The sequence below is a fragment of the Urocitellus parryii genome, chromosome 2 (genome assembly GCF_045843805.1).
Source record: "Urocitellus parryii isolate mUroPar1 chromosome 2, mUroPar1.hap1, whole genome shotgun sequence".
In the NCBI taxonomy this organism is placed as follows: domain Eukaryota; kingdom Metazoa; phylum Chordata; class Mammalia; order Rodentia; family Sciuridae; genus Urocitellus; species Urocitellus parryii.
Window position 1 is genome coordinate 150,757,803 of NC_135532.1, and position 10,309 is coordinate 150,768,111.

Sequence of the window (10,309 nt, forward strand, 5' to 3'; positions counted from 1 at the left end):
CTCCAAAGAATTAATGCACTTAAATGGGATGTTTTAAAACTTGCTCTCTCTTTTTTATATTTAGCAGTGGGAATGCTGTAAGGATTTCTGGATAATTAGCTTTGAGGAAAATTATTCCTCCTTTAAAGTTTCAACTGAAAGAGTTTGCAGGAAGTGCATTGTGTACTGGGTATAGTTCTAAAGGTGTCATGAGCATTAACTCATTTAATCCTTATTAAACACATTAGTTAGATATTATCATCATCACCATTTTCCAGCTTAGAAAACTAAAGCACAGAGAGTAAAGAGGTTGTTCAGGGTCCCAGAGGTTGTAGATGGCATAGCCAGTATATTTTTCTAGGCAGCTGCCTGTAGGACTCTGCCACCCAGTCTCTAGCAGCCCCATTGACACCCAAAGACATGACATAACTTGCCAAGATTGGGTGCTTAATAAGTTTTAGAAATGGGAATTGACAACATGTCCCTTGGGTTTCTTTCCAATGGTTTTGTTTTTATCTCGAGTTCTAGGTAAAAGTTAAAGACAGTAGAATCATTTAGTTCACACAACAGCTGAAAGGCAGTTTGGTTTTTAGCCATTATGATGGACAAGTGCATGAAAACTGAAAAATATGACTTTACTATTTCCAAATATTATACAAGCACACGATCAGCATGATTTTCCTGGATGAACTTCTTGATTTGGGTCTTTGATCCATCCACACCTGATAAACCTTCATTCCTCTGTTCTCCTGCCCTGACCCCCCAAAATGGTCCTGGGTCAGGGCTGAGACCTTGGCCACCAAAACAAACAATTAAATGCACTTGGGGTTCCTGCCTCACTGTTTCACAGTCTATTGCTAGTGGGGCAGCTCTGAAGATGGTCCTGGAGAAGTCCAGTGTTGAGGTGCTATCTTGTGGGATCTCAAAATGAATCTTATGGTTGTGGTTGCAAATGGGAGTATGCTTGCACTATACAAGTCACCTGGAGGGAAACTGACCCATGTTTTCTCAAAATTACGTGACACGTTGCCCTCCTGATAAATCTGAAAATGACATAACATGTCATAACATTGACAGTAAGCAGGATACCCTGTTGGAGTCCTGATTTTGATGGAGCATTCTTTTGTCTTTTGAATTTTAAAGGATTAGGTGAATTAGGATATATTAAACCTTTAGTAATATTGGGGATATAACAGGTACTAAGTATTTGTTTCTCTGCTTGTTTTCCATTCCCTTCCCTGTGCGTGTAAACGATGATCCTTTCAACCAAGAAGTAGAGTGGTGGATCAATAAATTGATAAATTTTAGGTACCTACCGTGTGCCTAGCATTCCTGAACTGAATGTGGGAAAGCAGAGTTGTTGGATAATGACCAAGACTTTAAGAGATACACTAAAAAATATATACAAAAATGAATACTCTACCCATTTTAAGTGTACAATTTAGTGGCATAAAATATATTTATGATGTTGCACAATCATCACCACTATTTCCAGAATTTTTTATTATCCCATACGGAAACTTTGTATTTATTAAATAATAACTCATCATTCCTCCCCTCCCAGCCCTTGGCAAATCATTCTGTCTCCAGGAATTCAATAAAATTCTAGGTACCTTCTGTAAATGGATTCATAATATTTGTCTTTTTGTGCCTGACTTATTTTAGTTGGCACAGTGTTTTCAAGCTTCATCTGTATTATAGCATGTATTAAAATCCCTTCTGTTTTAAGGTTAATATTCCGTTATATGTATCTTGCTACATTTGTTTACACAATCATTTGCTGATGGACACTTGGGTTGTTTCTACATTTTGGCTATTGTAAGAAATGCTGCTTTGAACATGGGAATACAAGTATCTGAGTACCTGTTTTCAGTTCTTTCAGAACCTGAAAGAAGAATTCCTGGATCATAAGGTAATTCTGTTTTTAACTTTTGAGAAGATGACAAAACATTCCCTACAGTTTGTTATTTTACATTCCACCAGCAATGCAGAGTTCCAATTCTTTACATCCTCATCAATAACTTCTTTTTTTTTTTTTTTTATAATAGCTATCCTAATGGGTATGAAGTGGTATCTCATTGTGATTTTGATTTGCACTTCCCTAATGACTAATGATGTTGACATCTTTTCATGGCTAATTAGCTGTTCCTGTATTTCTTGAAGAAATATCTATCAGGTCCTTTGTCCTCTTCAGTTTTTATTTTTTTTTTTTTTGAGATGGGGTCTCTCATTGTTGTCCAAATTGGTCTCAAACTCACGTGTTCCAGTGAACCTCGGGTTTCAGAATAGCCAGCACTGCAGGCCTGCATCTCTGTATCTGACTTCTTTGTTCATGTCTTGAATTGGATTGTTTGTATTTTCATTTCAAGTTGTAAGAGGTCTTTATAAAATCTGGATATAAATCTCTGATATATAACTTGCACATATTTCCTCTCAATCTTATGCTATTCATGGTATCCTTTGTTGCAGCAAATTAAAAAAAATTATTTGTACTTTTTTATAGTGATACATGACAGGAGAATGTATTTTGACATATCGTATATTCATACAACCAACTTTCCTGCCCTCATGCACCCTCCCTCCCTCTCCTCCCTCGGCTTTGCCCAAAGTTCCTCCATTTTTCCGATGTCTCCTCACTCCCCATTATGGATCAGCATCCACTTATCAGCGAGAACATTCAGCCTTTGTTTTTTTGGGATTGGCTAACTTCTTTTATCATGATATTCTCCAACTCCATTCATTTACCTTCAAATGCCATAATTTTATTCTCTTTTAATGCTGAGTCATATTCCATTGTGTGTATATACCACAGTTTCTTTATCCATTCATCTATTGAAGGGCATCTAGGTTGGTTCCATAGTTTAGCTATGGAACTGCTGTAAATTGAGCTGCTATGAACATTGATGTGGCTGTGTCCCTGTAGTATGCTGATTTTAACTCCTTTGGGTACTGACTGAGGAATGGGATAGCTGGGTCAAATGGTGGTTACATTCCCAGTTTTCTAAGGAATCTCTATCTGCTTTCCATAGTGGTTGCATCAATTTGCAGTCCCACCAGCATGTATGAATGTGTCTTTTCCCCCACATCCTTGCCAACACTTATTGTTGTCTGTATTCTTGATAACTGCCATTCTGATTGCTGTGAGATAAAATCTTAGAGTAGTTTTGATTTGCATTTCTTTAATTGCTAGAGGTGTTGAACATTTTTTCATATATTTGTTGATCAAATGTATATATTCTTCTGAGTAGTGTCTGTTCAGCTCCTTAGCTCATTTATTGATTGAGTTGTTTGTTTTTTTGGTGTTAAGTTTTTTGAGTTCTTAATATATCCTGGAGATTAGTGCTCTATCTGACCTGTGTGTGGCAAAAATTTGCTCCCATATTGTAGGCTCTCTGTTCACCTCATTGATTTCTTTTGCTGAGGAGAAACTTTTTAGTTTGAATCCATCCCATTTATTAATACTTTATTTTATTTCTTGCGTTTTATGAGTCTTGTTAAGGAAGTTGGAGCCTAATCCAACATGATGAAGATGTGGCCCTACTTTTTCCTCTATTAGGTACAGGGACTTTGGTCTAATTCTTAGATTCTTTATCCACTTTGAGTTGAGTTTTGTGCATGGTAAGAGGCATTTATTTTCATTTTGCTGCATATGGATTTCCAGTTCTCTCAGCACCATTTGTTGAAGAGGCTATCTTCTGCATATACTTTTAACTCCAAAATCCAATTACTCTTTCAAGAATAGGAGATAATAGCCTGTTGAGAGTTGGTGAGTTGATGGTGGGTAGGGGTAAGTAGTCGGCAATTTTTAGAAGCAAGGGGATCTAATTTTGCAATTTGGAGCCTCTTCTTTTTTGATTTGAAAATGACTATGTGTATGATTTTTATTTCAGTGATGAAAATAAAGTATTTGCTACAGTACTCATGTGTCCTGGTTTCCAGGGCACTTGTAGCTTCAGAACATTATATCCTGTTGAAAAACTACAGACCACAGTCATTTGGTTTAGAAAGGGAGGATTTCCAAATAACCTAGATAATATTTTTAATGCCATGCCAATTACCATAACAACTAATTGCCCTTTAAATCAGAGTTAGAATTTGCAACTAAATGCTAGGGAGTTCCTTGAAATGATTCTGGGTTTGTTAAAGACTTAGCACTAAATTTTATTGCTACCCTAACTTCCACTTCTTGTTTGTTATATAATTCTTTATTGGACTGCATTTTAGACACACATCTCTTCATCATCTATTTCCTGGAAGCCTAAATTTCTTCTTTGAGTTAACTGAAACTCACATTTGGGAGAGGCCAATTCATGAAGGGTCTTGTGTGTCTAGGCAAGGTGTACGGACATTATTTGGCCTAGATTGGAAAGCTACTGAAGACAGGACCATATTGGTTTGCCGGAAGGCTTGCCTGGCAGCATGGTGGAAAAGGTTTTAGAAGCAGGTGGGATGGACTGATGATTTTTCTCTCCCCTTCTTCCCTTCATACTCCAAACTCACTGGGGAAAGCAAACTTATAATGGTTATTTTAACCTCATGAAGAAACAGGGAGAAAGGAGTTTCCAAAACAAAGATATAACCAATGCTGAAACACAGTTCCTATGGAGTTCTGCTGTCAGAACCCTGAGGTTTCTTTTTCATTGTTTACCAAACTGGCACCAGACACAGGGGCTCACCTTCACTGCCGCTTCAGTCTTTGCTTCTGGTGAGCAGGCTTCCTCATTAGCTGTTTGCTTACCTTCCCTGTAGGGAAGCTGGTCAGATATTGAGAGCCAGAGATTGGGACAGGCAATTTGTATTCTGAAGTGACAACCTTATATTTTAATTTTCTCTTGAAAGGTCTCAAATATACACAAAAAGGATGATAGTGTTATGAAATTTCCTCCTCATTCCATCACCCATGTTCAATAATTTGGAATATTTTGCCACACCCACTTTGTTATTGAACCTACTTTTAGCTGAAGTATCTTTTCATTATTAATGTTATTTTTGATTGAAAAAAATCATAATTATATAAAATGATATAAGGGGTGTAATATGACATTCTGACATCTGTGCACAATGTGGAATGATTAAATCAAGCTAATTAACTTCATGTAGGTCACAATTTTGAAAAACAGTCTTGTCCATCTCATTAAATTAGTTGCTGTTATGATTTAGATATGAAGTGTCCCCGCAAATCTCATGTGTGAGACAACGAAGGAATTTTCAGAGGTGAAATAATTAGATTATGACAGGTGTAACCTAATCAGTGAAATAGTCCATTGATGTAAATTAATTAAATGGTAACTGTGGGCAGGTACAGTATGGCTAGAGAAGGTGGACATTGAGGTATATACCCCTTTGGGGTATTTATTTTGCCCCTGGTGAGCAGAGCTCTCTCTGCTTCTGGTTGTCATGTTCTGAGCTGTTTTTCTCCGCCACGATGTTCTACATCACCTGGGGCCCAGAGATATGGAGTCGACCAACCATGGACTAAAACTCTGGAACCATGAGCTAAAATAAACTTTTCCTTCTCTACATTGTTCTTGTCAGGTCTTTTGTTCACAGCGTTGACAAAGCAGACTCAAACAGTTGCCATGTATGGTAGGTGGAATAATATGGCTAGGTCCTAATCTCTGAAACCTATGAATGTTACTTTATATGGCAGAAGAGACTTTGTAGATATGATTAAGTTCAGGATCTTGATGTGTATACATTATCCTGATCAATAGGTGAGCACTAAATGCAATCACAAATGTCCTTATAAGGAGGCAGAGGGAGATTTGATACAGGAGACAGAGGCCACCTGACAGAAGCAGATTCCTTCTGCTTCTGTTTCCACAGTCAGAGAGAAAATACAACACTGCTAACTTTTGAGACAGAATTGGGGCTGGGGATATAGTTCCATGGTAGAGCACTTACCCAAGGTGCTTGAGACTCTAGATTAGATCCCTAACACCTCCAAAAGGAAAAAAACAAAGATGGAGGAAGGGATCATACACTAAAGAATACAAGTGATTCCCGGAAACTAGAGAGAGAAAAGGAAAGGGATTTTCTCCTAGAATGACTACTCCTCTGCACATTGATTTCATCTGAGTGAAAGTGATTTGAGACTTCTGGCCTCAGAATTGTGAGAGAGTAAATTGCTCTAAGTCACCACGCTAATAGGAATTTGGTACAGAAGTCATAGGAATCTAATACACCAATGTTCAAAGATATTTATTAAGGTAGAAATTCCATTTTCTGTAGAAGATGAGATCCTTCAGAGGTCAGAGCTACTGGAGAGGCAACATAAACTGAAAAAAGAGCAGTGATGTGGGAACTGGATTCTAGACCCTGTTCTGCCAAAGACTTTGAGCCAAGTCACTTGGTTTTTCTGAGATTCAGTTTCCATATACATAACATCAAAAGAATGACTGGGATAAGTTATCCTAGAGAGATTTTTAATCTTCTTATCTTGTTTTACCAGATGAAATCAAGTAAGATGGATAAGGAAATAGGTTTAAAAAGGACACCAGATTCTCAACAGCCTTCTTAATAAGCCTGGGAGGGGCCTCTGGCTGGGAATATTTATTGAAAATTTATTTGGCCTCCACTGGGTGGACAGCTTTCAGATGAGCAGTTTTATTCAGTCTGCATAATGATCTTGATGATGTTATTATTGGCACCTCTGTTGTGTTGGTGAAGAAATGAAAGATTAGAGGAGATTTGGTTTTACTCAGGCTGACACTGCTGAGCATAGGTTTGGATTAGGTTAGCTGGCACCAAAGGCCACTTGCATGAGATGCTCTTTTCTTGAAGGGTAGCTTGAGGTGATGCAGTAGGGCACTCAAAACTTAGGGAAGGTGCCCAGTTGTGTCTCATCCTGAGTCCTCCTTTTTTTTTTTTTTAAACTGTTGAATGCCAGTATTGTCTTGTTGGAGGAAAGAATAACTCATAACTTTAATGCTGGAAACTGTTTTGGAAACTGTTCTGGGGCAGTTTAGGTGAACAGCTACTTCTCATCTATCACCCAGAGTCACTTTATGTGTGAGTTAGAGTTTGGAAAAATCTGAATTTGTGGTGTACTAGAAATATCTAACATGTACTTTGGTATTTACTTAAATCCAGAATTCTTTTCTCTGGGATCATGACCTTAATTCTTAGATTATGTTTTCAGTTAAAAAAATGGGTTCATTGTTTTTTTTGTACACTCCCTATTCCCTAGGGAGCACATTTTATAAGTAAATGCCCTTTTTATTTGAAACTTTCAATGGATTGTAGAAAGGAACACAAAAGAAAACAACTTTTTTTATTGATTTAAAATGGGGATAATGATACTTACATTACATGAAGATTGAGTTTGTATATATAAAGCTCCATGCAAAGTAGTTTTGATTTTTATTGAAATAAAGGGAGTGCAAAGTATCACCTGGCTTAACTTAATGTCTTTTCTTTTTTTTCACCTTTAAAATGAACCATTTATTAAATCAGACTGTTATTTCTTACAATTATGTAAGTTACATGTATGTTTAATTCAGAGTATTTCACATGGAAAATTTTTAAACTCCTATAGGCAAGCAAAATTGTATCACACAATATATAAGTGGGAAAGGAGTACTGCTAAACATTCAAATAAGGCAAGTATTTAAAACAATAAAATAATAATAAAAAATTTGGCGCTGGGGATGTGGCTCAAGCAGTAGCGCGCTCGCCTGGCATGCGTGTGGCCCCGGGTTCCATCCTCAGCACCACATACAAACAAAGATGTTGTGTCCACTGAAAAAAACTAAAAAAAAATTCTCTCTCTCTCTCTCTCTCTCTCTCTCTCACTCACTCTCTCTTTAAAAAAAATTTAAGCATTCCTTTAAGAGAATTCAACACTACAAGCTAAATGTGCTTTCTGAGTATATTCATATATCAAGGCAGTGTTTCTTCTTTTAAAACATCAGGAAGTAGAATAAGGCTCATTAATATTACAGCTGCCCTCAAGATTTCAATCTCATTCGCTTTCTTTAAATTAAAATTCACGAAGTGCACAATTAAGATATATCAAAAAAATGAATCTGCTACTCTAACAACAGCTGTCCATGCTTAATACTTAGTGGTTTGTTGGACCGAATTATGTCTTTTCAGGGAAAAAAAAATATAAGCCACTGTAAAACATTTAGTTTGAAATGTATGCTTATACTTTTCTTCAAAATCAAAAATTATGGAGGAAAAGGGTTATTTATTATAAGGAATAGAAAGCAAAACACTAGAATGACCAAACATTTTCAAAGAACAAGCACCACAAAGGACATTTGCATTCAGTTTTGTAATATTTATCAATGCATTTTTCTTATTCCAACCAATCTACTTCATCAAATTCTGAATCATCTTCTGAATCACTATATTCCACAGCAATACGTCGAGACAGGATGGTGGCAACATCATTTTCAATGCGTTCATGCTTAGCTTCCTGTTCATGCTGCTCTTCTACTTTGTGTAGTTGAATACCTTTTCGTATTGCTTCCAGGTAGGGTTGATGGATGAGGCTTTGGCTCAGAAGCAGGTATAACTTGTGATGGAGGAGATGGAGGCATTAATGGAACATGGGGACCTGGGGCAGTAGATGGTGTTGGATGTAGCCCAGAGGGAGGATGAGCAAGAGCTGCAACTGTGACAGGTGATGATGGTCGAATGCCAGGTGGGGGCAGAGGAGGCGGTGGTGGGGGTGGAGGCAGCCCCTGGACTTCACCTTGTGGGAGTGGATGAACTGGTACAGTCTCACATACTAGGGCAGCTCTAGCTACTGGTGGAGAGGGTTGTACTAGAGGAGGTGCAATTGGAGGAGGAGCTGGGTGAAGAACTCCAGGCGCAATCTGAAGAGGAGCTGGAGGTGGTGGTACAGCTGGAGCTTGAAAAGCAGTGGTTGGAGGTGGAAGTGGGAGAGGTACTGGAGGGGGAGGAGTGGAAGTCATTGAAGCTCTTAATGAAGAAGTTGACAAGACAGATGGAAGAGGTGGTAGAGGAGGTGGGAGAGTGGGGCTCACAAACACAGGTGTTCTGCCTGTGGCTGGTGACTGAGGGTGATTTTCTATCAAACCTGTAGCAGAACTGATACAGGTGGGTATGGGTTTTGCATCTCCTGTTCCATGCATGGGTGGAGGAGGAGGTGGTTCATGTGGTCTGACTAAGACCCTTCCCTCAGCTCTAGTCAGAAGCTCACTCATCTGACTAAATGGCAAGGCAGAAAGTGAATAAGATCCATCCATATGATCCATGTAAGTCTGAGGTCTTGTTTCAAAATGAGAGGCTAGGCCATTAGTAATTTCAGTATGCTTATATAAGAGATTAGCATCATCTTCAGCCAGCTCTGGCCCTTGGGCCAGCTTCTGCCATTCTCTCCTCCTGTCATGAGGTGCTCTTGGCACTTTTTCTGGTTCATGAGGACGATCTAGATTTTTCTGCTTCTGTTTCCTCTTTTCCTTCCTCTTGTCCTCTGTATCTTGCAACATTTTTTCTTTCCACAGATCAAAGAAATATGAAGGATTGGTATAAAAACTTCAAACCTTCTTTACCATCATCTCTATAAGGAGTAAGTATGTTGAGAGGTGGAGGTTGTTCACAAACATCTTATGTCTCTTGCAATGGAATAGGCAAAGTCTTGCAGTCGAAAAGCTGCTGATCTTGAATTGTAGAACTTCGGAAGGCTTTTCTCATTGTTATGTCCTGCAAAGACAATTCTTCTTCTTCTTGCAGTGAGTTAACTCTGAAGGAAAAACTATGTGCTTCATTGAATAATTCTCCAAATATATCTTCAGCATATTTACTTAGGCTACTTAGCTGTATAATTATATTTCCAAAGAAATATTGGTTACACATTCCAGTTCATTCTTAATGCCTTTAGGCAGTGCTGTGTGGCACAAGAGCCTAGGATCGATGTTTCTTTTCACTAACGGCATCTTGAGATAAACCTCTGTGCTAGTTCAGCCATCATAGGGGGCGAAGATCGCTCTTCCCCTTTTCCTGAGGCTTTGTGGTATTACCCAATCTTTAGTTTGGGGGAGGGGGCACTTAATGTCTTTTCAATGAAATTTATGTATACATTCTAGTGAAAAGAAATTTTGTTTTGATTACAAAAAGAAAATTATTTTACTAATTGTAAAGACTTTAGTTTTTAAAATTAGTGTTCCTGAAACTGTAATCTCTGAGCATATATTTTGGGGTCCATGAGAATTGTGTACTTTAAAAGGGACCAATATGTTCCCTGAGGTTGAAACTTATTTAGTTTCTATTCTGTTTCCAGGATGACTTTGCACATATTATAATTGGCCAAGATGGATATGTGCATAGATACACATACTCAGACACATACACTTTGGAA

General features: G+C 38.0%; 1 pseudogene; it reads right to left on the bottom strand.

Annotated features, from left to right (window-relative positions):
• Window positions 1–8,281: 8,281 nt before the first annotated feature.
• Window positions 8,282–9,887, bottom strand: LOC113193169 (actin-binding protein WASF1 pseudogene; annotated as a pseudogene).
• Window positions 9,888–10,309: the final 422 nt, after the last annotated feature.